A 25,529-nucleotide genomic window follows, 5' to 3' on the forward strand; every position below is an offset into this window, starting at 1 on the left:
GTCCGTTAGACAGCACTAACTTGGCAATCTCCGTTCAATGACCCGGTGGCATCACAGATGTCGGCAACACGTCCTCCAGGTCCCCAACGCGCACCCTCACAGGAACGAACGGGCCACAGGGCACCACCACAGGGGCACCCGTGGCCCCGGGCACACCACCAGAAGACAGCAGGAGAGTCCCCTGGCGAGGAAAGAACCGAAGGCATGTCCGAGACACAGGCACCAGCACCAGCAGGCACATAGACCTCCGCCACCACTAACTGCGGAGACATCGACGTATCCGCATCTACACCGTCAACACCCGAAGACCCACAGTCACTGAAGTCACCAACATCGGCCCAGGCAGAAGACAAACGCCAGGAACGTTTGGGCCCCGGCCGGATATCGTCAGAGCCGGAAGCGGACCCAGAAACACGGGTACCACGAGCCGGATGAACCGACGCCCGACACAGAACGGCAGCAGCCTCCACCACAGGGGGAACCAGGCCACACACAGCAGGAGGCTCCGCAGCCACCCCAGCACCCAGCACATCCGGGACCCAAGTTACGGAAACAGGGCCAGGCGCAGCATCCGAAGACGAGGGAGAAGACAGCGATGCCACACAGGGAGCACCAAGAAGGCCCACGGGAGCAGCTTGGACAGTGACAAGATCAGGCAGACTAACCGACGGTACTGCAATACCTGGAGGAGGGTCGGCAACAACCGGAGGAACGTCAGACGTCGCCGGGGGAGCTGCAGCAGCGAACGGGACACGCACCTCCTCATCACTGGAGACTGCCTCCAGTGGGAGCGGCGGGAAATCCTCTTCTCGGAATAAGTTGACAGGAGTAGCTGGGGCCTCAGAGCACCCGGCAGCCTGATGCCCCAACAGGCCACATCGGAAACAGGTACGAGGCTGCTGGGCATAATACACACGGACGTAGTATCCCATAAGCCAGACAGAAGAAGGTATGTCCGACCGCAGGTACATTCCCAACATGCGAATGTTCGTTCGCCTCCCAGCATACCGCCCCGAGGAGAGCGTGTTCACCCGCACGCTGACAACAGTACCAAACCTCCCGAAGGAACGACGGAGGAGGTCTTCATGGAACTCCAAGGGCACACCATGGACACTGACATAAGTCAGGGCACCACTGCGGTCCGAAATCGCCACAGGGCCGGCATCATCCGGCAACGGCAACGTACAGCCCTTGTACTGACGGAGGAAGTCCCGGTACTCCTCCTCCTTCTCGAACTTAATAACAACCCGGTGGGCTGTAACAAGCTCTACACCGTAGATAGCCTCCACTGGGATACGGAGCATGTCACATATCACCATTTCGTGGTCGTATATCCAGCCTTACAAGTGAACTCCAGGCCCACGGAGTTCACACGCACAACAGGGGGAAGATCGCCTCCCATGTCAGAACCGACACGCAGCCAGGCAGCAACAAACTGAGAGGGCAGAAACGCCCACACCACCTGGCGACCAAAATGGCAAACAACCCCAACACCCACGGAGGGTCGGCAAGACGTCCTCACTCCACGGCCGCCAGCAGTTGACCCTCTGCTGTAGCTGGAGAACCCACTCGTCCAGTAATTTGTCAGACCAAGGTCATGGGTGGTCGGTTGACACCCTGGTGTCTGTAATTACTGTGTCATGTGTCGTGTGGGGAGTCAGTAATTGGTATTACTAACTTAATGTGTAGTGATGTCATTAACATAGGGATATGTTAATGACACCTTCGTTGGTTGTCTTTGGGTAGTAGCAATGTATGTATATATGTTTATATGGCTGCCCCGTGAGCTGTGTTGCCTGGTGGAAATCTTAAGTGCGAAATTGGGGTTTTTAGGGTAAATTATGGGGTAATTAACTACATCAGGGGATGCGCATTGGTTTTGATGAGCGCATTAGCGAGTGGGTGACAGTGCCTGGGGTTAATGTTTACGTTAAGAACTAGTTAATTGTTCGTGGGGCCATTATTTGGTTACTGTGGCTAATTAGGGTTAATTAGTGCCAGCTGTCGGTGGAACAACGGTGAGTTAACGTATTTTCATTATTTACTCATGCTAATTAGGATAATTAGCATTCAAAGTGATTCCACACAGTAATTCTTTGCAGGGTGTTGCAGAATTGTGGGGCAGTGATGTTGGTGTATACAGATGTATTGTTGCCAAACCGTGTGTGTCATTACTGAGGGTGTTCACAGTAATTAACGTGTTGCAGTGGGATGCAAGCGTATGGGGCTGTGACATTTACGTATATATCACTGAGTGGTGTGACTTGTGTCACTTACGTGTGTTGATTGTCTGTGGAGACAAGACCCTGATAAATTCTTGTAGTGATCTTGGGTCATTAAGGATTCAGAGTTAATTAGGGGTCATTAACTTTATAAGGGGTTGCACATTGTTTAATGAGGGATTTGCTGAAAGAGTAGTAACGAGAGACGTTTCAGGTGCAATCAATTCTCCGTGTGACAGCTAATTGCTAACTCTAGCTAATTGTGTAATTAGCATTCTCATCATGAATTCACATAGTGGTGAGGGACTGTCAAGGGTGACAGTATTTTGTGTTAACGTAATTTGTTTGTGACTAATTACCGGGCTGTGGGACGGCTAATTAGTGGCTCATGTTAATTACAGTAATTAATGTCAGAGAGATTGACTGTTGTAGAGCGAAGTCATTGGGCTAGCATTACTCGCTGGATTAATTGTATCTGGCTGTGGGACATATGATTAAGCACTAATGTTAATTAAGGGTAATTAGCACCTCGTCCGTGAATTCACTGTGTTTGATGGGACCTGCTTAGGCAGTGTAGAGTGAGACGTATTTGTGTATAATTAATTATCGGTCCCTGGGACAGTTAATTAATTGTTCAAGGTTAATTAGGGGAATTAACTCTCATTAAAGTAAATTTGATATAGGCTGTGGAGAAGATACCAAGAGGGTGGTAAGCTTGATTAACGTAACTCGATGGGGACTTAATTAGCTGACCGTTTGACAGTAATTATCAATTACTCACTGAATGCTTGATGGATCAAGTGTAATGTAATTATGAGATAAAGAGTTATTTTTTAACAGTTTGACTTGTCAGACAAGTGTTTGTGATTAACGTAGAGTACTGTTGTTGTTTGTTGTCTGAGAGAGACAAGTGTTTGTGATTAACATAGAAGTACTTTGTTGCTGACTGCTGTTGACAATTAACGTAAGTAATCACAGAATCACTTTAGTAAATGATTAAGGCAATTTGCTTGATTATCGTCTCTGGAGACGAAAGTTAAAGTAATTTGGGGATTACCAGAGAAGTGTTTCAGGCTCCCACCTTGCCTAGCTTTGGTTACATTTGCAACTTCATTGCAGGGAGTCGTAAAGAGGGACTGAGAGGAGGTTATTGGAGGTACTGTCTTAGAACCTGCCTTGATGTTGTTTGCAATAGTTACTGTATTGCAGGATGTTGCAGGGGTTTTCTTGATTGCATTCTCGTGTCGTCTGGGGCACCATTGTTCATTTAGTCAGCCCAAAGTGACAACAAGATGGAGATTGTTATTATTTCTCGATAAGCTACTGAATAGCTGTCTTTCAATATGCCACTGGATGAACATTAACATAACGTAACGCTCGCTGTTGTGTAAACCTCGTCTTGTTGAAGTAATTTGCTTGCAATATTGTCGTCAGTGGGCACACCTGTGTTCAGGTTAGATCAGTATTCAGCCTCGCGGCAATTGACAGGAGTCATTGATACATGCTTGTTAAGTAGCTGTTGTTCAGTGCTACTGGATGGACATTAACGTAACATAAACTCGATGTTGTATTAGTTTAGTCTCTTTATTAATGAACTTGCTATTGTTATAGAGAGTGGTCTTTTTGTCAAGCCCTTCAAGAATATTGTTCCACCCATGTTCTGCATTTTACGATTGTTCTAAGTAATGTGATCTTTTTAATTTAATGAAGGTCTGCTTCTGGGAATTCGATCCTGATTCGCCACACACCAAAATAAGAATTTGATATGAGAGTCCATGGGTTACCCTTTCTTGTGCTACGAATGGAGCCCAGCGACCTAGCTGATAGGGATTTCACCCTCAGTGAATCCTGGCGGTTGCTCCCGCCTTCCTTTTTCACATTACCAGCCCTTGTGGGGTGTTGGATGAAAGCTTATGCTAAGGACCATCGTTTAAGACTAGCCAGTAGTTTGTGACTGGTCTGTAGAGAGAGTTACAGAATTTAGTCTGTTTTCTGAGAAATGGGACTTGTGAGAGTGAGTGTGGCATGAGAGGGTACTTGAACTTGTTAGCCAATGATTTCATGGGAGGTGGGGGGGACAGAGGGGTGAACGTCGCCTCCCCCACCCTGTGTGGTATGACGTCACACTCCTAGGCCTCTCCCGCCTTGTGACGTCACGGAACACCTCAGGGTAGGGACGTCGGTGATTCGTCTAGGCATCACAGCCTCGTGGTGATGTTTAGGCGCGAAAGGCTGTAATTCGTAGCGACACGATAGGCTGTGCCGGCTTTGCTCTGATTGATCAAGATAAGGTGGGGGGAAACGATGATCTTTTGAGTCCGCTAGCCTGCCAAAAGTTAGTCTAGGACCCGCGAGCAGTGGACAAGGTGTCCCCGGGTGGGGATGGCGTGTTTGCTACCTCCACCACCGGTAATCGCCGTGTTATCTTCTTCTTACTCACCATGCACGGTAATCCTGCCATCGCGGATCGTGTCTGGATCCAATTTGCGTGATCTTGTGCCAAGGAGTAAGGAAGGAACTGTGTTAGACTCTAGAGAACAGTGCAATCATGAGGCCCCAGGCAAGCCTCGTGGTGTATGAGATGTTATTGCTCACATCTGATAACGGACAAGTGGTGGAATAGGGCAGGGCCTCCCAGTGTAATTGAGGTGAAATTACAGGCCCCGTTTGACTTTGAAATTCCACCTTGCCATGTGCGCCATTTTGTCTCCCTCCATTCATCACACCCGGTGTACGAGCGAGCCCTGCTTGTGGTGTGTGTGGGTGTGAGTGAACCTTCTACCCACGTTTGTACACCTGAGACAACCCCAGGTGAGCGCCGCGCACCACTCCATGGCTAGACACCGTGGGGCCACGTGATGGTCACACCCTGGCCACACGCCTGTGGGCCACACCAGCTACCCTGCGCACCTCCACCTCCTGGGTGGGATGCTGCGACCGTCTCGCGCTTGTCCGTGGCCACCCCTTAGGGTCACGCGGTGGCCACATGTCTTGGCCACCTCCTTGGGCTACGGTTGGCCACATGCCTTGGTCACACCCTAGGGCCATACCTAGTCAACACACGTGGGAGCGAGCTAGGTGTTCTTCAGCTTCAGTGCTTCAGCAAGTGAGATTGTGACCGGGGAAGTTAATGTAAAGAGAGTGGTAACGTGAGTACTCATTATTATGTAATGTTGTTACAGTGTCTCTGGACTGATGTTAGTTCCGGTACCAGTTGTGTTGTCCCCATAACGCCTGCCAGGCGAGGGGAAACAGCTGAGAGGCTGTTCTGTACTGACGTCTGTACTGACGTCAAGGTGACAGTGTTGTGACAGGAGTGTACGTTATACACAGAACCACACATGTAGATGTATATGGATATATGTTGTGTGTAGACTGACTCGAGTATGTAAACAGGTCAGTGTAGATATTTCTCCCGTATAAGTGATTGTTGATCTGTCGATTCAATGTATATCGTTCAGAGTCAAGATAAATGCCATGTTGCCGCATGTTAATTATATCATTACAGAGGTAGGCAGGCCACAGTAGTAGCGTTGTCAGTGGACACCCTGAGGTCTGTATAATTATGTATAATTTCTCTAGTGATATTTTATTATAATGAAATTGATGTGGATGCATGATAGGTAGCTATTTGATTTATGATCATTGATTAGTGTGTACCATTTCTATGTGTTTCATTTGCATGTATATATTATTACGGTGTTGTGTGGTGAGTCAGTAATTGAGATTGCTGACTGATTGCATAGTGATGCCATTAGCATGTGGGGTATGCTGACGGCATCCTTATATTTGTGTGTTTGGGCAGTGTTGATGTGGTATACGTTATATTATTGCCCTAGGCACTGTGTTGTAAATTAAATGACGTCCATCTTTAATTATTCAGGGGAATTCTAAGTACTTAATGAGAGAGCAAGCAAATGATTGGTTAATCTGCTTAGTTAGGAGAATTTTTATTTTTTTTATTTTTATTTTTACATGCAAGCCTGCGTATACATACAATAAAAACAAACAAAAACTAGAACAGAGCATTAAGTATAAATTGACAAATCACAAACATGCAAAAGTACAAAAATAACAAATTTCTAAATCACAAAACACCGGCTGGATGGGCCGACCACAAAATAACAATAATGACAAGCACAGTACAGAACAGAAATAACATTACAACCAAACCCGCACCCAACAACCCAAACACCAGAACATAAGTACACAGAGCAAGCCTAAAGGCACCGCAACCACACACGGAGATGCACCAATACAAAACGATAATAATATACAACAATAAAGGAAATACAAATATATAGCAGAAACAAAAAGAGAAACACAATCGCATTACATGATAATTAGAACAACCCGGGCCAGGCCATGCGCGCAGCCTGAAGGGCACTCGACACTACACAAACAAGCGCACAATCAGTAACAGTATAACATGACATCCACAACCAGACATACACACTAACAAACACCAGAACGCACAGAAACCGGACAAACACACAAGCCACACAAACCCACAACCACAAACTGGAGCACGCAGGAACCGGGAAAACAAACCCACCCCACCCACATACACACACTCGACCCGCACCCAACAACCATGCACACAAATGGAAACAACCCACAACATACAGCATTCAAAGGAATCGTGGGTGAGGAATACATTTCTCAGAGACTGGAACATATTTCTCAGGGAACACATCCTGAGCATACCTGTTCTTATAGGCCTCCTAAATCAAATACTCCATGTCGGTAGGCGGACGATCCCCCTCCCACCGTGGGCCCCGCATGAACTCAGGAATCACCAAATCAGGCGGAAACGGCCACTTCCAAAGCTCTCCGACGCAAGTCGCATAACGAGGCAGGGGAGGGCGAAACACCCCCTCCGAGGAAGCAGAAGACACCAAAGAAGCGTACGAAGGCCGCCGAGACGGCCTCGCCGCTAAACGCACAGGAGACGAAGGTGATGGCTGACGAGACGGTACCACCTCCACCGCAGGAGACACAGAAGAGACGGCTGGAGACGGAAGAGGCGGCAAGACCGCCGCCGATGAAACAGGGAACGAGGAAGGGGGTGCGGAATCCCCAGAGCGAGCAGGCGTTTTCAACTCCACCACCAGGTAACCATGCTCACCACGAACCTCCGCAGGGGGAACCACCCCCCACGAAGAACCGGAACCATCCGACGCAGGCGACGCACCCGAAGCAAGATCCACAGACATCACACTGGAAGAGGAGGCTGAAACTCCGGCACCGGCATCCGCAAGCAAATGCACCTACACCACCATCGTAGAATGCAACACAACCGGAGCCACCCCATCGTCGCCGGAAGATCCACTGTGGATCCACTGTGATGTTGGCGAAATCGCCAACATCAGCCCAGGCAGAAGAAGAACGCCGGAAACGCTTAGGCTCCGGCCGAACATCATCAGATCCGGAGGCTGACTCAGAGACACGTGCACTACAAGCCGGGCGAACCAACACTCGTCGTAGAACGGCAGCATCCTCAACCACATGGGGTACCAGGCCAGGCACAGGAGGAGGCGCCGTATCCACCCCAGCACCCATCACAGCCGGGACAAACGGTGAGGGTGCAGGGACTAGGACAGACGGTGAGGGTGCAGGGACTGGGACAGACGCAGCATACGAAGAACTGGAAGACGGGGGAGCCACGCTGAAGGCAGTTGGAAGATCCACAGGAACTCCAGGGACACCAACCGGAGCAGAACGGGCACCAGACGGCGACACAACCACCGGAGGAGAGGCGCAACAATCGACACCGGGGGTGTATCATCGGCCAAAGAGACGTCCACATCCACACCCACCGAAGCCTCCTCCACAGGAAGTGGCGGGAAATCCTCCTCACTGAAGAGGTTCACAGGCGCAACAGCAGGCGCAGAACACCCAGCAGCCTGATGGCCCAAAAGACCACAACGATAACACGTCCGAGGCTGGCGGGCATAAAACACCCGAACGTGGTATCCCATGAGTTTCACGGAGGACGGAATGTTCGACCAGAGCCGCATGCCCAGGGTGCGAATATTCGTCTGCACACCCTTGAGCGGACTCAAGGAGATCATGTGCAACCTCACACTAACAACGGCGCCAAACTGGCCAAAGTAACGCCGCAACAGGTTCTCCGGAAACTCCAAGGGTGCCCCATGAACACTGATATAAGTGAGGCCACTACTACGATCTGAGAGGGTCACAGTGCCCGCACCGTCCGGCAGGGGTAAGGTCCGCCCCTCGTAGCGATGGAGAAACTCCCGAAACGCCTTCTCTTCTGTGAACTTGACAATAGCCCGATGGGCAGTCACCAACTCGACGCCATACACGTCAATCACAGGAACACAAAGCATCTCACATAACACCAGCGCCACCTCAGGATAACCGGCTCGGCCGGAAAACTCCAAGGCCCACGGACTGAGCCCTCACTACAGAGGGAAGAGGTACCCCCTTCTTGCAAACCATGTCAGCACTGACCAGGCGGGCAGAGACACTCACACCCTCTACCGGCCAAAATGACAAATTTCCACCAACTAGCTGTTTAGGAGAATTAGTGCCAGCTGTCAGTGAAGCGACGGTGCCTAATGTTAACCTAAATTGTTTTCCTAGAGTAGTGATTCTACACAGTAGTTCCTTGCAACTGTTGCAAGATTAGAGGGGGAAGTAATGTAGGTATACTTTTGTGTGATGCCAAACCGTGTGTCATTACTGTGGGGGTACGGTAATTAACGTGTTGCAGAGAGCTGCAACCGTATGTGGTTGTGCATTTATTTTGTTATGCCACTGTAAGTGTGACCTATGTAACCTGGGGTTACTTTGTGCTCTTTAAGTTGTGTTGATGACTTAAGGATTCAGTGAGAGTTAATTAAGGGGTAATTAACGTCGTAAGGGTTGTACATTACTTAATGAGAGAGCTGTTAAGGGAAACAGTGTTGAGCTTGTTGAGATACGTTTCAGGTGGAATTAATTGTCAGTGTGACAACTAATTGACCACTCTAGGAGTTGCTCTTTAGCTGCCGTGAGGTGCAGACGTGTCACCTGAGCTGTCCGGTAGTTGCAGTGTTTGTCGCTTTCGTCGGCAGGGGATGTGGGTGTCTCTACCCTCCCTGCTGTTCCTTGCTAGTGTGGACGTGGCACTTTTCACATGGGCAGCCATCTTCCCCTTGGCTCCCTGCTGTTCCTGGTGGTGGAGACGTGGCGTGTTTTGAGATGGGCGGCCCTATTCCCGCTGTCATGCGGTTAAACTCCATCGGATTGGAGTTTACTGGCCGTGCTGGTTACCCGCTGGTGGACGTGGGGTTGAGTGACATGCTTCGTGTCCCGGTTGGGGACGTATATGGCATTGAGCTGGTAACTGCTCACCGTGTTGTTATCAAGTTTGTGGGTGAGGTGGTGTACCGTGCTTTCTTATGGAGGTACGAGGGACGTACTTTGCAGTTACAGGACGGCACCGGGTCTGTGACCATTTCAGACCGTAGTAGTGCTGTGACGTATGTCAGTGTTCATGGCGCCCCCATGGAGTTTCCTGAGACTCTCCTCCGGCGATTCTTCCAGAGGTACGGCTCCGTCGTCAGTGTGCGGATGAACTCCCTGTCGTCTGGCACGTATTCGGGTGTGAAGACCAACATTCGGACCCTCGGGATGCGACTGAGGTCGGACATACCGTGCTCTGTCCGGCTGTTGGGGTACTACGTGCATGTGTTTTATGCCCATCAACCCAGTACTTGCTTCCGGTGTGGCTTGTTGGGGCATCAGGCTGCCGGGTGTACTGCTGATCCGGTCACTCCTGTGAACTTGTTCCGTGAGGAGGATTTCCCGCCGCTCCCTCTGGAGGAGGACTCCGGGGGTGAGGAGGTGAGCGTCCCGTTCGCTGCTGCAGCTTCCCTGGCGGCGCCTGCCGTTCCTCCGGTTGTTGCCGTCCCTCCTCTGGTTCTTGAGGTACCGTCGGTTGGTCTGCCTGATCCTGTCGCTGTCCCGGCTGCTCCAGTGGGCATTCCTGGAGCTCCCTTGACGTCGCTGTCTTCTCCCTTGTATTCTGATGCTGCGCCTGGCCCTGTGTCCGTGACTCGGGTCCCGGATGTGCTTGGTGCTGGGGTGGCTGCTGAGCCTCCTGCTGTGTGTGGCCCGGTTCCCCCTGTGGTAGAGGCTTCTGCCGTCCTGGACTCGGTTCCTTCGGCTCGTATGCACCCGTGTTTCTGGGTCACTTACCGGCTCTGACGATATCTGGCCGGTGCCCAAACGTTCCCGGCATTCGTCTTCTTCCTGGGCCGACGCTGGTGACTTCAGTGACTGTGGGGCTTCGGATGTTGACAGTGTGGATACGAATGCGTCGATGTCTCCGCGGTTCGTGGTGGCAGAGGTCCATGTGCCTGCCGGTGCTGGTGCCTGCGTCTCGGACGTGCCTTCGGTTCTTTCTCCGCCGGGGGACTCTCCACAGTGGGGGGTGGTGGCTTCCGCTGCCAGGGATGGTGTGGACTCTGGGCGTGGCCTGGTGGTGACGTTACGGAAGGATGCGCGCCGTCCGGGTTCCCTGCTGTCGTCTGGTGGTGTGCCCGGGGGCACGAGTGCCCCTGTGGTGCGGGTGCGCGTCGGGGCCCTGGGGGACGTGTTGCTGGCGTCTGTGATGCCACCGGGTCACTGGTCGAAGATTGCCGAGTTACTGCTGTCTGACGGACCGGAGTGCTTTCGTGGGGGGCAAGTTCCCTTCCTGTGGGGGCGAGTGGTGACTTCTCGCCTCATGAGTTCTACCATCTGGGTCCCCAGTTTGCAGGTGTTTGTTGCCCCGGTTCCGGATGTTATGGCGTCCCCGGTGGATGGACGAGACCCTTGGCAATGGGTGCTCTGGGAGGCATTCAATGTAAGATTCCCGCGGGCCCAGTTCCCGGGCAAGTATGTGCTCTGATTTCTTGTGTATTTGCTCTGACATGCAGTGTGCCCTTCTGGCTGTTTGTTTGCCCTGTTCTATTATGTGCTTCTGCCTCTCCCTTTGTGCGTAGCTTTGCCGTGTGGCATATTAGTTTCTAGTGCTTGGCGTCACTTGTTTCGCGTTTTGGCTTAGCATTTCGCCTTTCCTGGCTTTGCGATTCACCCTTCACGGGTACGCCGGGGCGCATCCGATCCCACGATCGTCGTCGCCCCTAACTCAACAACAACAACAACAACAATCTTCCCCTTGTTGTGAGAGTAAACTCCGTGGGTTTAGAGTTTACGTGCAGGATATCCTGTCGTGAAGATGGTTATGTGTGACATGCTCCGTATCGTGGTCATGGATATCTACGGTGTTGAGCTGGTAACTGCTCACCATGTGGTTATCAAGTTTGTGGAAGAAGCGGCGTACTGTGACTTTCTCCGGCGGTATGAGGGACATACCTTGCAGCTGCCAAATGGCGCCGGATCTGTGTCTATATCGGATTGGAGCGGTGCTGTGACGTATGTGAGTGTCCATGGGGCCGCCCATGGAGTTTCCCGAGACGCACCTCTGGCGTTTCTTCCAGTGGTTTGGCACGGTCGTCAGTGTGTGGATGCACTCGCTGTCTTCTGGCAAGTATGTGGGTGTGAAGACCAACATTCATACCCTAGGGATGCGCCTGAGGTCGGACATTCCATCCTCTGTCCGGCTGTTAGGGTACTACATACGGGTGTACTATGTATGGCAACCGCGGACGTGTTTTCGTTGTGGCCTGTTGGGCCATCAGGTTGCCGGGTACACTGAGGCTGCAGTTACTCCCGTGAACATGTTCAAAGAAGAGGATTTCCCGCCGCTCCCTCTGGAGAAGGACTCCTGGGGTGTGGAGGTGAGTGCCCCGTTGGATGCTGCGGCTCCCCCTGCATCGCCTGTCCTTCCTTTGGTTGTTGAGGACCCTCCTCCGGGTGTTGCCATGCAATTGGATGTTTTTCCTGATCCCATCACTGTCCCCACTGCTCCTGATGACCTTCCGGGCGATCTCTGTGCATCGTCGGCGCTTTCCTCTCCCTCGTCCTTTGCTCCTGCACCTGCCCTTGCGCCCTCGCCTTGTGTTCCGTCAGTGATGGGTGCTGGGGTGGCGGTGCTGCCTCGGCGGTGCTGCCTCCTGCTGTGTGTAGTCCGGTTCCACCTGTGGTTGAGGCTGCTGCTGTTCTGTGCCGGGCGGCGGTTCGTCCGGCTGGTAGTGCCCGTGTTTCTGGGTCTGCATCCGGCTCGGACGATGTCCGCCCGGTTCCGAATGTGCTGAGTTGATGCTGTCTGATTATTCGGACTGCTTTCATGCTGGGCGGGTTTCCAGCATGTGGGGACGCGTGGCGACTACTCGCCTCGTCAGTAATACCATCTGGGTCCCCTGTTTGCGGGTGCTTGTTGCCAGGGTTCCGGAGGCTATGGCTTCCCCAGTGGATGAGCTAGACCCTTGGTGGTGATTGCTCTGGGAGGCATTCCATGTGTGGTTCCCACGGGCCCAGTTCCTGGGCAAGTATGTCCACTGATTACCTGTTTCTTTTACTTTATGTAGAGCTTGTGCCCCTCTGGCTGTATGTTTGCCCAATTGTGTTATGTGGTCGTGCTTCTCCCTTTGTTTGTTGCGAGGCCGGTGGTTAGATGTGAGTGTTTTTGTTTATGTGTTTGTTTTATGATGTTATTGTGCCCTGTATGGCTTTGTTTGTTTTTTATTTATGGCTTGTTGTGTATTTCGATTTTCTTGTTAAATTTCATGTTGTTATATTTATGCCTTACTTGTACGTCATGAGAATTATGTTTGTTTTGTTTCATGTGTTCTTATGTTTTGTGCATTGATTGCTTGTTTACATTGTTTTCTCTGTGTTATGTTCTTGTCTTGTTGTATGCTTTTTTTTCTCTAGTTATGCTTATTGCTGTACTGTGCTGTCGGTCCTTCTGGCCGGTGTTTTTTTGTTTTGCTTTGTTATTCTGTTTCCTCTGTTTTTTATTGTATTTATTGTATTTCATTTGCATGCTTGCATGTAAAAGTAAAAAAAATAAAAATAAAAAAAATTGACCACTAGCTAATTATGTAATTATCATTCTCATCATGAATTAACATAGTTGGGAGGAACTGTCAAGGTCTAACAGTATTTGTGTTAACGTAATTTGCTCGAGACTAAGTACCTGTCTGTGGTACAGCAATTAGTGGCTCATGATAATTAGTGGAGTAATTAACGTCAAAGGTCTTGATGACTCGGTAAAGCGAGGTCACGGAGCCACGGTGACAGTGGATTAAGATGCACTCATATTAATTAGGGTAATTAACACCTCGTCTGTGAATTTACATGATGAGGCCTGCTTAGGCAGTGAGGAGTGAGACGTATTTAAGTATAATTAATTATCGGTCCTGGTGACAGTTAATTAATTGCTCAGGGTTATTTATGGCAATTAACGCTAATTAATGTAAAGTATGACATAGACTGTTGAGAAGCTACCAAGATAGTGGTAGGCTTAGTTAACGTAACTCTATTGGGACTTAATTAGATGTCCGTTTGACATTAATTAGGAATTACTCAGTGAATACTTGAAGGAGTCAAGTGTGATGTAATTTAAGAGACTTTGAGTTATTGTTAACAAGTTGACTTGTGTTAAGAGAGACAAGTGTTGATGATTAACGTAGAGTAACATTATGTTGTTGTCTGAGGGAGCCAAGTGTTTGTGACTAACGTAAAGTACTTTGTTGCTGACTGCTGTGGACAGTCAATTAACGTAATTAATTACATAATCAATTTTGTAATTGATTAAGGTAATTTCTGTTGTTTATCGTCTGGAGACGAGAGTAAAGTAACTTAGTGATTACTGGAGAAGTGTCTCAGAATCCCATCTTGCCTGGCTTTGTTTACATTTGCAACTTCTTGCAGTGAGCGGCAAAGAGTGTTCACATTAGATTGTGATAGGGGGAGTCAGTGTTGGACTACCCGCCTAGTTACGTGGGTATCGCGCCTGGAGGGCTGGAGGATCCGCAAGATTCTGATTGTAGTATCTGGTCACCGTGAAGCCGTCACAATATTGATTGCAAGCTTGTGTCATCAGTGGACATCATTGTTCAGTTAGTTCAATTAATCAGCCCGCAGTGCGAGGGGCTGTTGAATAGCTGTGTTGCAAGTACCGCTGGATAGACATTAACTTAACGAATCACTCACTGTTGTGAAAATTTAGTCTTGTGAATATTGGTTTGCAATATTGCGTCGTCAGTGGGCACACCTGTGTTCAGGTTAGTTCAGTATGCAGCCGCACAGCAATGGTTCGGAGTCGTTGCTATTTAGCTCTTGTTATAGTGCCACTTGATGGACATTAACGTAACGTAAACTCAATGTTGTTGTAGTTTAGTCTCTTGTTAATAAATTGTTTTATTGTTATAGAAAACGGTCTTTGTTGTCAATCCCTCAACCACTATTTTCCACCCATGTTCTGCTTTATGCGATTGTTTGCGACGTGATCTTTTTTAATGACATCTGTTCTTGGGAAATTCGAATTCCAATTCATAGCACCACATCAAATACAAATATTTGCTTATGAGAACCCTTCGGTTACCCTTTATTGGTTTTAATGTCATTTTTAACTAGGAGGAACTAGCGGCCTAAGTGGACAGGTTTTCATCCTTGTGGTGGAAGCCTGACAGTTTGCTCCTGCCTTTCCTTTTTCTATTGGTCTCATGCTTAGAGTATAGATATCTGCAGTGTTCAGTTCTTTATGCTTCAGGTCCACCTCCTAAGGGAGGTAAGCGTAGAAAAAAATCTCACAGAGTGAAGGTGGAGGGTAGGGGGGGGGGGATGGTGGTTGTTGGCGTAAAGGTTGATGGTAATGGGAAATGGTGGTTGGTGGTGTGCAGGTGGAATGTAGTGGGAGATGTTATATTGTTGTTGGTAGAGCATGAGTGTAGGGTAGTGAATGGTTTAGTGAGGGTGGGGGATGGTGGGGTGGTTGCTTTTGGTGTGTGCAGGGAAGGTGGTGGTGGGGTAGTGGATGGTTTAGCGATGGTTATCTTCTTCTTGAGGTTATCTTGAGATGATTTCGGGGCTTTTTAGTGTCCCCGCGGCCCGGTCCTCGACCAGGCCTCCACCCCCAGGAAGCAGCCCGTGACAGCTGACTAACACCCAGGTACCTATTTTACTGCTAGGTAACAGGGGCATAGGGTGAAAGAAACTCTGCCCAATGTTTCTCGCCGGCGCCTGGGATCGAACCCAGGACCACAGGATCACAAGTCCAGTGTGCTGTCCACTCGGCCGACCGGCTCAAACTGGCTGGTGAGGGATTGTGGATTGGTTGGTGGTGGTGGTGTGTACTCACCTAGTTGTACTTGTGAGGGTTGAGTTTAGTCTCTTTGGTCCCGCCTCTCAACCGTCAATCAAGTGGTGGACTATCGAAATAATCCTTATATTGTGCTTCAGTGAACCAATGTATAACCCAGAAATGCTATCCTCATGTACCTAGTAATCCTTGTTTCTCTATTATGTATTATTATTATTGTGTATTATTCTGATCTGCTTTTGTGTCAAAATTTCTTCAAATTACCTGTAAACATTTTTTGTTGATTTTACTGTAATTATTCGTCTTAAAATTATCTGTACCTGTAAAGAAAAGCTGTAAAATACCTGCTAACATTTTTTATCAATTTTACTGTTAATTTATATAAAAAAAATGCTGTTAGTTTAAGGACTTGCCCGAAACGCTATGCATGCTATTGGCTTTACAAGAATGTTTAATTAACTTATTTTCTATATTCTCTGTTAACCCCCAATGTAACTTCTTGTCTATATATAAATAAATAAATAAATAAAATAAAACAATAAATAAATAAATAAATAAGTAAGTGAGAGATGGTGGGGAGGACGAGGAGACAAGTTAGGTTATCTTCAGATGATTTCGGGACTTTAGTGTCCCCGCGGCCCGGTCCTCGACCAGGCCTCCACCCACCAGGAAGCAGCCCGAGACAGCTGACTAACACCCAGGTACCTATTTTACTGCTAGGTAACAGGGGCATAGGGTGAAAGAAACTTTGCCCATTGTTTCTCGCTAGCGCCCGGGATCGAACCCGGGACCACAGGATCATAAGTCTAGCGTGCTGTCCGCTCGGCTGACCGGCTCCCGTAGGGGGTAATGGTGGGGAAGGACAAGGGGACGGAGGAGTTTGGGATGATGGGGATGAGGGGATGACGGAATGGAGAATGGTGGGGAGGAAAAAGGGACAAGTGAGTGGGGCATGGTGGGAAGGAAGAGGGGATGGTGGCGTGGGGAATGGTTGGGAGGCCGAGGAGATGGGTGAGGGGGGAATGGTGAGGAGGACTGGGGGACAGGGAAGGTTGCTGTGGCTCAGCCACACACATGCCTTGCTGAGCCACAGCAACGCGTGGCCGGGTACTGCTAGTTCCTTAATAAAACTTTTATGACAATGTTCTCTGAAAGTGGTCTTTTTTAAATAATTTCGGTCTTAAACTCGTAAATAAACTTCTATGATTATATGAGCTCTGAAATATTTTCATAAAACTGAACTCTGATTTTTTTTTTTAATTTTCCCCATAAGAACTTCTTAAGAACATATGGTCCCCTTTTGTCTCGAATTTTCTCCATAAGAACTTTTTAACTCCAAATGAGTGATTTTGAAGCAAACAAAAATTGACCATAGAATTTATTCTTAGTAAGAAGGGAGCGAACTTTGCCCCCTGAATTTTTCTATAAGAGTTTCTTGAGAAACTTCTATGATCTATGAAATATTTTCCTAAACTGAACTCAATTTCTTTTTAAATTTCTTCCATAAGAAACCTTTAAGACCATATGAGGGACTGGGAAATTTAACTGGAAACCCCACGTCACAAACACGATTCCCCCCCCCCCCCCAAAAAAAAAAAATCGTGTTTAAGCCGTCATCCCTACTACCCTACTGGATGTATATTTCTTATATGGATATATATCCCTACTATCCTACTGGATATATATACATCCATACCTACTGGACTACATCATACCTATATTTGAAACTTTGTATGGAGTCAGCCTCCACCACATCACATCCTAGTGCAGGAGTTGCGCCCTAGCTGCGGTGGGGGTGTAAGCGTCCCCACCCTCCCTGCAGTTGCCGCTTGGCTGGTGTTGACGTCGCACGCTTGCGATGGGAGGCCTTCTTCCCCCTGTTGTGAGAGTGAATTTCATGGGCCTGGAGTTTACAGGCCGTGTTGGTTATCCTGTAGTTGAGCTTGTCATGTGTGACATGCTCCGTGTCCCGGTAGATAACGTCTACGGAGTTGAGCTGTTAACTGCTCACCGGGTTATTGTCAAATTAGTTGGGGAGGAAGTGTACCGTGAGTTCCTCCGCCGTTACGAGGGGCGTTCCTTGTCGCTGCCGGATGGTGCCGGCTCTGTGACCATTACGGACCATAGTGGTGCCCTGACATACGTGAGTGTGCATGGGGCGCCCTTGAAGTTTCCCGAGGCCCTACTCTGGCGTTACTTCCAGCAGTTTGGCACTGTCGTCAGTGTGCGAGTGAACACGCTGTCCTCGGGGAGGTATAAGGGTATGCGTACGAACATTCGTACCCTTAGGATGCGCCTGAGGTCTGACATTCCTTCTTCAGTCAGGCTTCTGGGGTACTACGTCCGGGTATACTATGCCCGGCAACCTCGTACCTGCTTTCAGTGTGGCCTGTTGGGGCATCAGGCTGCCGGGTGCTCTGGGGCAGCAGTCGCTCCTGTGAACCTGTTCCGGGTGCAGGATTTCCCGCCACTCCTTGTTGGGGTGGATTCAGTGGGCGAGGATTTGGACGTCCCGTTGGCTGCTGCGGCTCCCTCTGCATCGCCCGGTGGTCTTCCAGATGATGCAGCCCCTCCTCCTGGTGTTACAGTGCCGTCGGCTGATCTTTCTGCTCCTGTCACTGTCCCAGATGCTCCCGTGGGTCTTCCGGATGGTCTCTGCTAGTCGTCGACGTCTTCATCTTCTTCGTCTGCTGCTGCTACTGCGACTGGCCCTGCGCCCTCGCCGGCTGTGCTGAGTGCTAGAGGGGCTGCGGAGCATCCTGATGTGTGCAGTCTGGTTCCCCCTGTGGTTGAGGCTGCTGCCGTTCTGTGACGGGCGTCGGTTCGCCCGGCTTGTGAAGCCCGTGGTTCTGGGTCCACCTCTGGCTCTGAGGATGTGCAGCCGCAGCCCAAGCGTTCCCGGCGTTCTTCTACTGCTTGGGCTGATGTGGAGGATTTCGACGCCGTTGGATCTTCGGGCGATGATGTGGTGGTTCTGGGTGCATCGCGCTCTACGTCGATGGTGGTTGCTGACGTCCATGTGCCTGCTGATGACAATGTTTGTGCTTATGATTTACCTCCTGTTCTTTCTTCTGCAGAAGGTTCTCTGCAATGGGGGGTGGTCGCTCCTACGGACGTGGGTGGTGAGGGTGCTGGTGCGGGCAGAGGCCTCGCGCTGGTGCTGAAGAAGGATGCCCGGCGTGGGGGGGTCCCTGCAGGTGAAACATCCGGTGGTTGACGCAGGACCCTGTGAGGTAGCCGAGGACCCTGTGAGGTAGCCGAGGAGACTCCCAGTGCGCTGCCCATTGCCCGGCCCCGTGGGAAGAAGCCCCTCCGTCTCGTTTTGGCCTCCGACGTGGCGAATGACGATAAGAACCCCTTGCTGTTTGACATTGTTGACTGCGTGCATCCTGTTCCATGGAGCCCTTCTTCCATCTGGGTTCCGCGGGCTCGGTGTTTTGTTGTGGGTGTGCCGGAGTTGATGCCTGATCCTCGTACAGTTCATAGTAAACCTGTTCCGGATAACCTCATGTTGCTTTGGGGGGCATATGGTGTTCGATTCCCGGCAGCAGAGTGGCCGGATAAGTATGAGCATTTTGAGTAGTCTGTGTGATTGCTGTGCGTTTGGTGTGTGAATGGGACCTGTGGTTTGTTATGCTAATGTGTTATAATTATTGTGCGCCCTTCGGGCTGGTGTTATGTTTTGTTCTCATGACCTTGTTTTATTGTATTTATTGTATTTCTTAGCATGCTTTGCATGTAAATATAATAACAATAAAAAAAACTTCCTGTTGCATTCCATTTACTAACTACTCTGACACTGAAAAAATTCTTTCTAACGTCTCTTTGGCTCATCTGCGTACTAAGTCTCCACCTGTGTACTTTTGTTCGTGTTCTACCCGTGCTGAAGAGTTTGTCTTTGTCCACCCTGTCAATTCCCCTTAGAATTTTGTAGGTGGTTACCATGTCTCCCCTTACTCTTCTGTTTTCCAGGGACGTGAGGTTCAACTTCTTTAGCCTTTCCTCGTAGCTCATTCCTCTCAGTTCCGGGATGAGCCTGGTGGCATACCGCTGAATCTTCTGTGTGCAGGGAAGGTGGTGTTGGGGTAGTGGTTGGTTTAGCGATGGTGAGGGATTGTTGGGGAGGGGGGTGATGGTGGTGTGTGCAGGGAAGGTGGTGGTGGGATAGTGGTTGGTTTAGCGATGGTGAGGGATTGTTGGGGGTTGGGTGTCGGAAAATCCGACACCATTTAATAATCATACAGATAATAGCTGTATTGTATAAACAAGTTACCCATAGAAAACGTAACTTGTAGTGGAATTACCGTCTAAAGAAAACGGGATATCATCACCACATACTATTATAATTCACCAGCTATTCTGCTGGGAATTATTCTTAAATACATTAGTCTTTGGACTTTACCATCATAAAAACATCTTATATAAATTAACTTAATTATCAATATTAAAGTAGAGTAAATGTGACCCTTCTATCACTTTCTGAAATCTGGACAAAGTAGGCCAGGCGTCAGTGGGGAAGGAGGGCAGCCATTGATATACGAGACCAGAGGCTCACACGGGAGCAAATTCGGCTCCTGTTAATTTTACTTGGACGTAGTGTTATGGATACCAAAGGTGTACCATCTGTCAACACGCTGTCAACAAATCAAGTTAAGTGTTCTTTCCGAAACCCATTATTTATCATTAGTGGCCATTAATGTCATTATATAGGGTGACCCGGTTAGATCACATGGAAGCCTCAAACTAAAGGTAATTAAGCCAGGTCGGTTCCCACATTATTTGGACCTTCGGAACCGGAATATTTGGTCCTATGAACCCACATTTGGTCATCTTAGTACCGGATGAACCAGTTAACCAGTGGATTCATTAAATAAACTAGTGCAGTGTGATTTAAACAAAGCCAGCAGTCAAGACGGCAGCGTAGCCTCGAGGGAGCTCAGGAGCCTCCCTCAGCCCAGTTCAGCTTCGTCAGCGGTTTCATGCACACCCACAGATATTTGGTGGCGTGTTATTTCGTGAAATGACAGCGCTAATATAGAATCCAGCCAAATTAGTGGCTGGGGTCTTCGTGAGATTGTTCACGGATTTCGTGGTGTTACATTTCGCGAGAGATTATCTACGAATTTTGTGGAGTTTATTTCGCGAGGTCACTAATAATATTTAATACTTCTTGATAATATTAGAAGTTTCATAGAGGCTAATTAAGAGGCTATTATCAATAATTGTGTATATTATTTCTCCAAAATAGAGAATTATTTAATATAAATTGCACTAGTGATCACAGTATAATATTTACTAATTGCCAACCCACAACAGGGTAGGATATTAACCATTGACTAGTTGAACTATTATCGTTCATCCTAGTCCCATTATTACCATAGTCAGTTGTACTATATTGATCAACCTAACACCATTAATGCATGGTCCAGACCCTATTTTGGGTGTAATTTTTAACAACTCGAGTTGAGTTGTATATATAATAAATTACTTATGATCATTACACCTTTGAGTGATTAATTAGTGTCTCTACCATCCTAGGGTGATATAGAAGAGCTAACCTAAAGGTACTTCCAGTGACACTGGTTTATCACTCAAATCATTAGTGTGTATGATTGTATATATATAATGTGTATTAATTTTAAGTGCTAACCTCTAGTAGAGGTAGGATTATTGCCTAGTGAGTTCAGAATTTACCCTAGGCTACCATTAGAGCTAGTTCAGTATTATGAGCAGCCCAAGTACAAGTCCCACAAGGCTTCACCAACTAGCCAGTATGGATAATGCAGGGAGAATGAAAAGAACCCTTGCAGGTCTTAAAGGCCACTTAACAAGACAGATCAAGAAATGTGAAGATTTGTCACAACAATCTCAAGTTGATTATGCTGACCTGGAAAGCTATTATCAAGCAGCTGCAGGTAAATTTGAGCAAATCAAATGCCAAATGGCTGTCCTTGTGGGGACAGACTACTACCATCAATTCATTGGTAGCCCTACTAAATATCAGGGTATAACCATGTTAAACTCTGCAGGAGGTAAATTACTCTCAGGCCCAGTATCAAGCCTGAGGAGACCTATGCCTGCAGATAAACAATACCAATAGAAACTAAATTTGTCAGCTGATTATATTTCTCCAGTAGCATTATACTAAGGAGATTACAGCTGACTATACCAACAGAGGTTGATGTTAGTATCATCATTTAAAGCTGAAGATGATTTCATGAGGCCGCAGTGGCAAATCAGTGAACAGTAGCCTAAAACAGCTACAAGTCACTGCGACCAATGTCACTGATCCCACTGCAGTCTCAGAACCATACTTTACTTTAATGATGAGCTATTCAATCTTCTGAATCAATTAACTAAATTAAACCCTAATAAATCTGATGACTGATTTGATACATTTATTATTTAATCAAGATGTATTCCATGGGCCTCAGTGTTTATATATCAGTGACCAGTTACCTGAAGAAACTTCAAGTTATATCTAATGTCACTGATCTCACTGCAGTCCCTGAATCATACTTGACTGTAGTACTTGATCACATCCAGTCTTCTGGGTTAAATAATATGTAATAAGGCTTGAATATTAGCCTTTCAAGAGTTGACAGGGAAATGAAATCGCATTAGACTTCTAACCCCTACAACTCTAGTACGGGACATCCGTCCTGTACGAACAGACGCACAAATGTGTGATTACTAACTACTAACATCAAATTAATGTAATAATTCGAAGGAGGAGTATCGGTGTTCGTCTGTTCTAAAGAGGACTTCGACCCGTGAGCAGCCCCCTGGGGAATTATGTCGGAAAATCCGACACCATTTAATAATCATACAGATAATAGCTGTATTGTATAAACAAGTTACCCATAGAAAACGTAACTTGTAGTGGAATTACCGTCTAAAGAAAACGGGATATCATCACCACATACTATTATAATTCACCAGCTATTCTGCTGGGAATTATTCTTAAATACATTAGTCTTTGGACTTTACCATCATAAAAACATCTTATATAAATTAACTTAATTATCAATATTAAAGTAGAGTAAATGTGACCCTTCTATCACTTTCTGAAATCTGGACAAAGTAGGCCAGGCGTCAGTGGGGAAGGAGGGCAGCCATTGATATACGAGACCAGAGGCTCACACGGGAGCAAATTCGGCTCCTGTTAATTTTACTTGGACGTAGTGTTATGGATACCAAAGGTGTACCATCTGTCAACACGCTGTCAACAAATCAAGTTAAGTGTTCTTTCCGAAACCCATTATTTATCATTAGTGGCCATTAATGTCATTATATAGGGTGTCCCGGTTAGATCACATGGAAGCCTCAAACTAAAGGTAATTAAGCCAGGTCGGTTCCCACATTGGGGTTGGTGGTGGTGTGTGCAGGGAAGGTGGTGGTGGGGGTAGTAGTTGGTTTAGCGATGGTGAGGGATTGGGGGGGGTTAGTGGTGGTGGGGGTAGTGGTTGGTTTAGCGATGGTGAGGGATTGTTGGGGGGGGGGGGTGATGGTGGTGTGTGCAGGGAAGGTGGTGGTGGGATAGTGGTTGGTTTAGCGATGGTGAGGGATTGTTGGGGGGGGGGGGGCTGTGCAGGGAAGGTGGTGGTGGGGGTAGTAGTTGGTTTAGCGATGGTGAGGGATTGGGGGGTTGGGGGGTTGGTGGTGGTGTGTGTTGGGAAGGTGGTGGTGGGGGTAGTGGTTGGTTTAGCGATGGTGAGGGATTGTGGGGGGGGGGGGTTGGACGTGGTGTTTGCAGGGAAGGCGCTGATGGGATAGTGAGGGGGGGGGGTGTTTTTGAATGATAAACGATTTACACTTGACTCACCACTGATGACGTCTGAACACTTCCGGAACAAGTGCTTCTCTGACGACATTTGTTCGAACCACAATGATGTAAATGCTTTACCTTCTTACAAAAAAATACAAATAATTGCCAACAGAACCTAAACACCTAACCTAACTTTACCAGTGCCTAAATATGCAAAATTTGATTATATATATTTTAATTATTTATATTTGAGAAAACTTCTGTATTCAATTAACAGAAGACTGATGAATGTGTCTTCGGCGTCGACCACCGGATGGAATGGACTTGGTCTGAGAATGGGTTGCTAAGGTAAGTTAAATATAGCTCTTTAAACCTCGCCTACTTGGGCCTTGTTGTACTTGATGCATTACAGTTTAACTATTCTCACGTTCACAATCTTTTTCGAATCTTGTCTTAACATTCTTGAAGAGTGGTGGCTACTGCAACTTCTTCTTTCAGTGCATTCCACTTGTTACCTGGACATACAGGGTATGAGTATGTCCTTATTTTATTTATTTATTTATTTATTTATTTATTTATATACAAGAAGGTACAATGGGTTTGTGAGAATACATAGCATGGTGTTTACAATCTTTTTAAAGCCACTAGTACACGCAGCGTTTCGGGCAGGTCCTTAATCTTTCTTCTACTAATTTGTGTTATCAACTTTAACCTATGTCCGCCTGTTCTTTCTCTCGTTAAAAACAAGTTGTCCCTGTTTACCTTTTACATTACCTTAAGTATCTTGTATATTATGATCAAATACCCTCAGATTGTTATATCTTTTGTTTGTCTCATTCTGTTTCACAGTCTCCGTGGTGTAGTGGTAAGACACTCGCCTGGCGTTCCGCGAGCGCTATGTCATGGGTTCGTATCCTGGCCGAGGAGGATTTACTGGGCGCAATTCCTTAACTGTAGCCTCTGTTTAACGCAACAGTAAAATGTGTACTTGGATGAAAAAACGATTCTTTGCGGCAGGGGATCGTATTTCAGGGACCTGCCCTAAACGCTACGCGTACTAGTGGCTGTACAAGAGTGTAACAACTCTTGTATATATCTCAAAAAAAAAAAAAAAAAAATATCCTCCCTGGTTGTAAGGCGCAGTTCTCTTAGTTCTCATAGCTTAACCTTCTTAGTAACAGATCTCTACATTCTTTCTTATTATTTTATGCTCATTTTTCTCTCTTGACGTCTCCTCTTTATAAAAGCATGAGTAAGAACTGGGCATATTGAAGGATAGTTTCCTGGTTGACCAGTATATTTATCAGTGTGGGCGTTGAGCGCGGGTGTACTTAGTGCGTGGTGGCCAGCCAGCCAGCCAGCAGTCATGCTGGGTGTTGTTTAGTGTGTAGTGTGAGTGTGGTGGTAAGAGTCATGTCTGTCTGTCTGCTGCCTCTCCTCTGTGTCCTGGTGGGCTGGTCGGCCGCCTTCCAGGAGGTCACCATGGGCCACACGGAGGAGTTGGACTTGACTGCTAACGTCATCCTCCCGGAGGCCACCATGGGCCAAAGCAGGGAGTTGGACTTGACAGCTAACGTCATCCTCCCGGAGGCCACCATGGGTCACAGGGAGGAGATGGACTTGACAGCTAATGTCTTCCCCCCGAAGGCCACCATGGGCCACAGGGAGGAGATGGACTTGACAGCTGACGTCATCCTCCCGGAGGCCACCATGGGCCACAGGGAGGAGTTGGACTTGAATGCTAACGTCATCTTCCCTGAGGCCACCATGGGCCACACAGAGGAGCTGGACTTGACAACTAACGTCATCCTCCACGAGACCACCATGGGCCACAGGGAGGAGTTGGACTTGACAGCTAACGTCATCCTCCCGGAGGCCACCTTGGGCCACACGGAGGAGTTGGACTTGACAACTGTCATCCTCCCGGAGGCTACCATGGGCCACATGGAGGAGTTGGACTTGACAACTGTCATCCTCCCGGAGGCCACCATTGGCAACACAGAGGAGTTGGACTTGACAACTGTCATCCTCCCAGAGGCCACCTTGGGCCACACGGAGGAGTTGGACTTGACAACTAACGTCATCCTCCCGGAGGCCACCATGGGCCACACGGAGGAGTTGGACTTGACAGCTAACGTCATATTTAACCTGATTGCTATAAACCAGCTGCAGGAGGAGCAGCGAGGCGTCCAGGAAGGTGAGAATAAGAACAAAGTTATGTTCACAGTTCCTTGGGAGTTTTTTTAATGAGTTAGTAAACAAAATATTTGCTGCTTATAAAAACATCACCATAAGGCACCAGTACAGAAGATAATTT

The 25,529-nt window shown here is 48.0% G+C and overlaps 1 long non-coding RNA gene across 1 annotated transcript in view; it reads left to right on the top strand.

The window, feature by feature from the left end:
* The first annotated feature begins 1,538 nt into the window (after positions 1–1,538).
* The window catches only part of LOC138351548 (uncharacterized), a 32,433-nt gene continuing 8,442 nt past the window's right edge, over positions 1,539–25,529 (top strand). Inside the window, exons 1-2 of the long non-coding RNA XR_011222504.1 lie at positions 1,539–1,667; positions 23,490–23,560. This is a non-coding gene — a long non-coding RNA (uncharacterized lncRNA). The remainder of the gene's footprint in view (positions 1,668–23,489; positions 23,561–25,529) is intronic.

This window comes from Procambarus clarkii, chromosome 50, assembly GCF_040958095.1.
Source record: "Procambarus clarkii isolate CNS0578487 chromosome 50, FALCON_Pclarkii_2.0, whole genome shotgun sequence".
Classification (NCBI taxonomy): domain Eukaryota; kingdom Metazoa; phylum Arthropoda; class Malacostraca; order Decapoda; family Cambaridae; genus Procambarus; species Procambarus clarkii.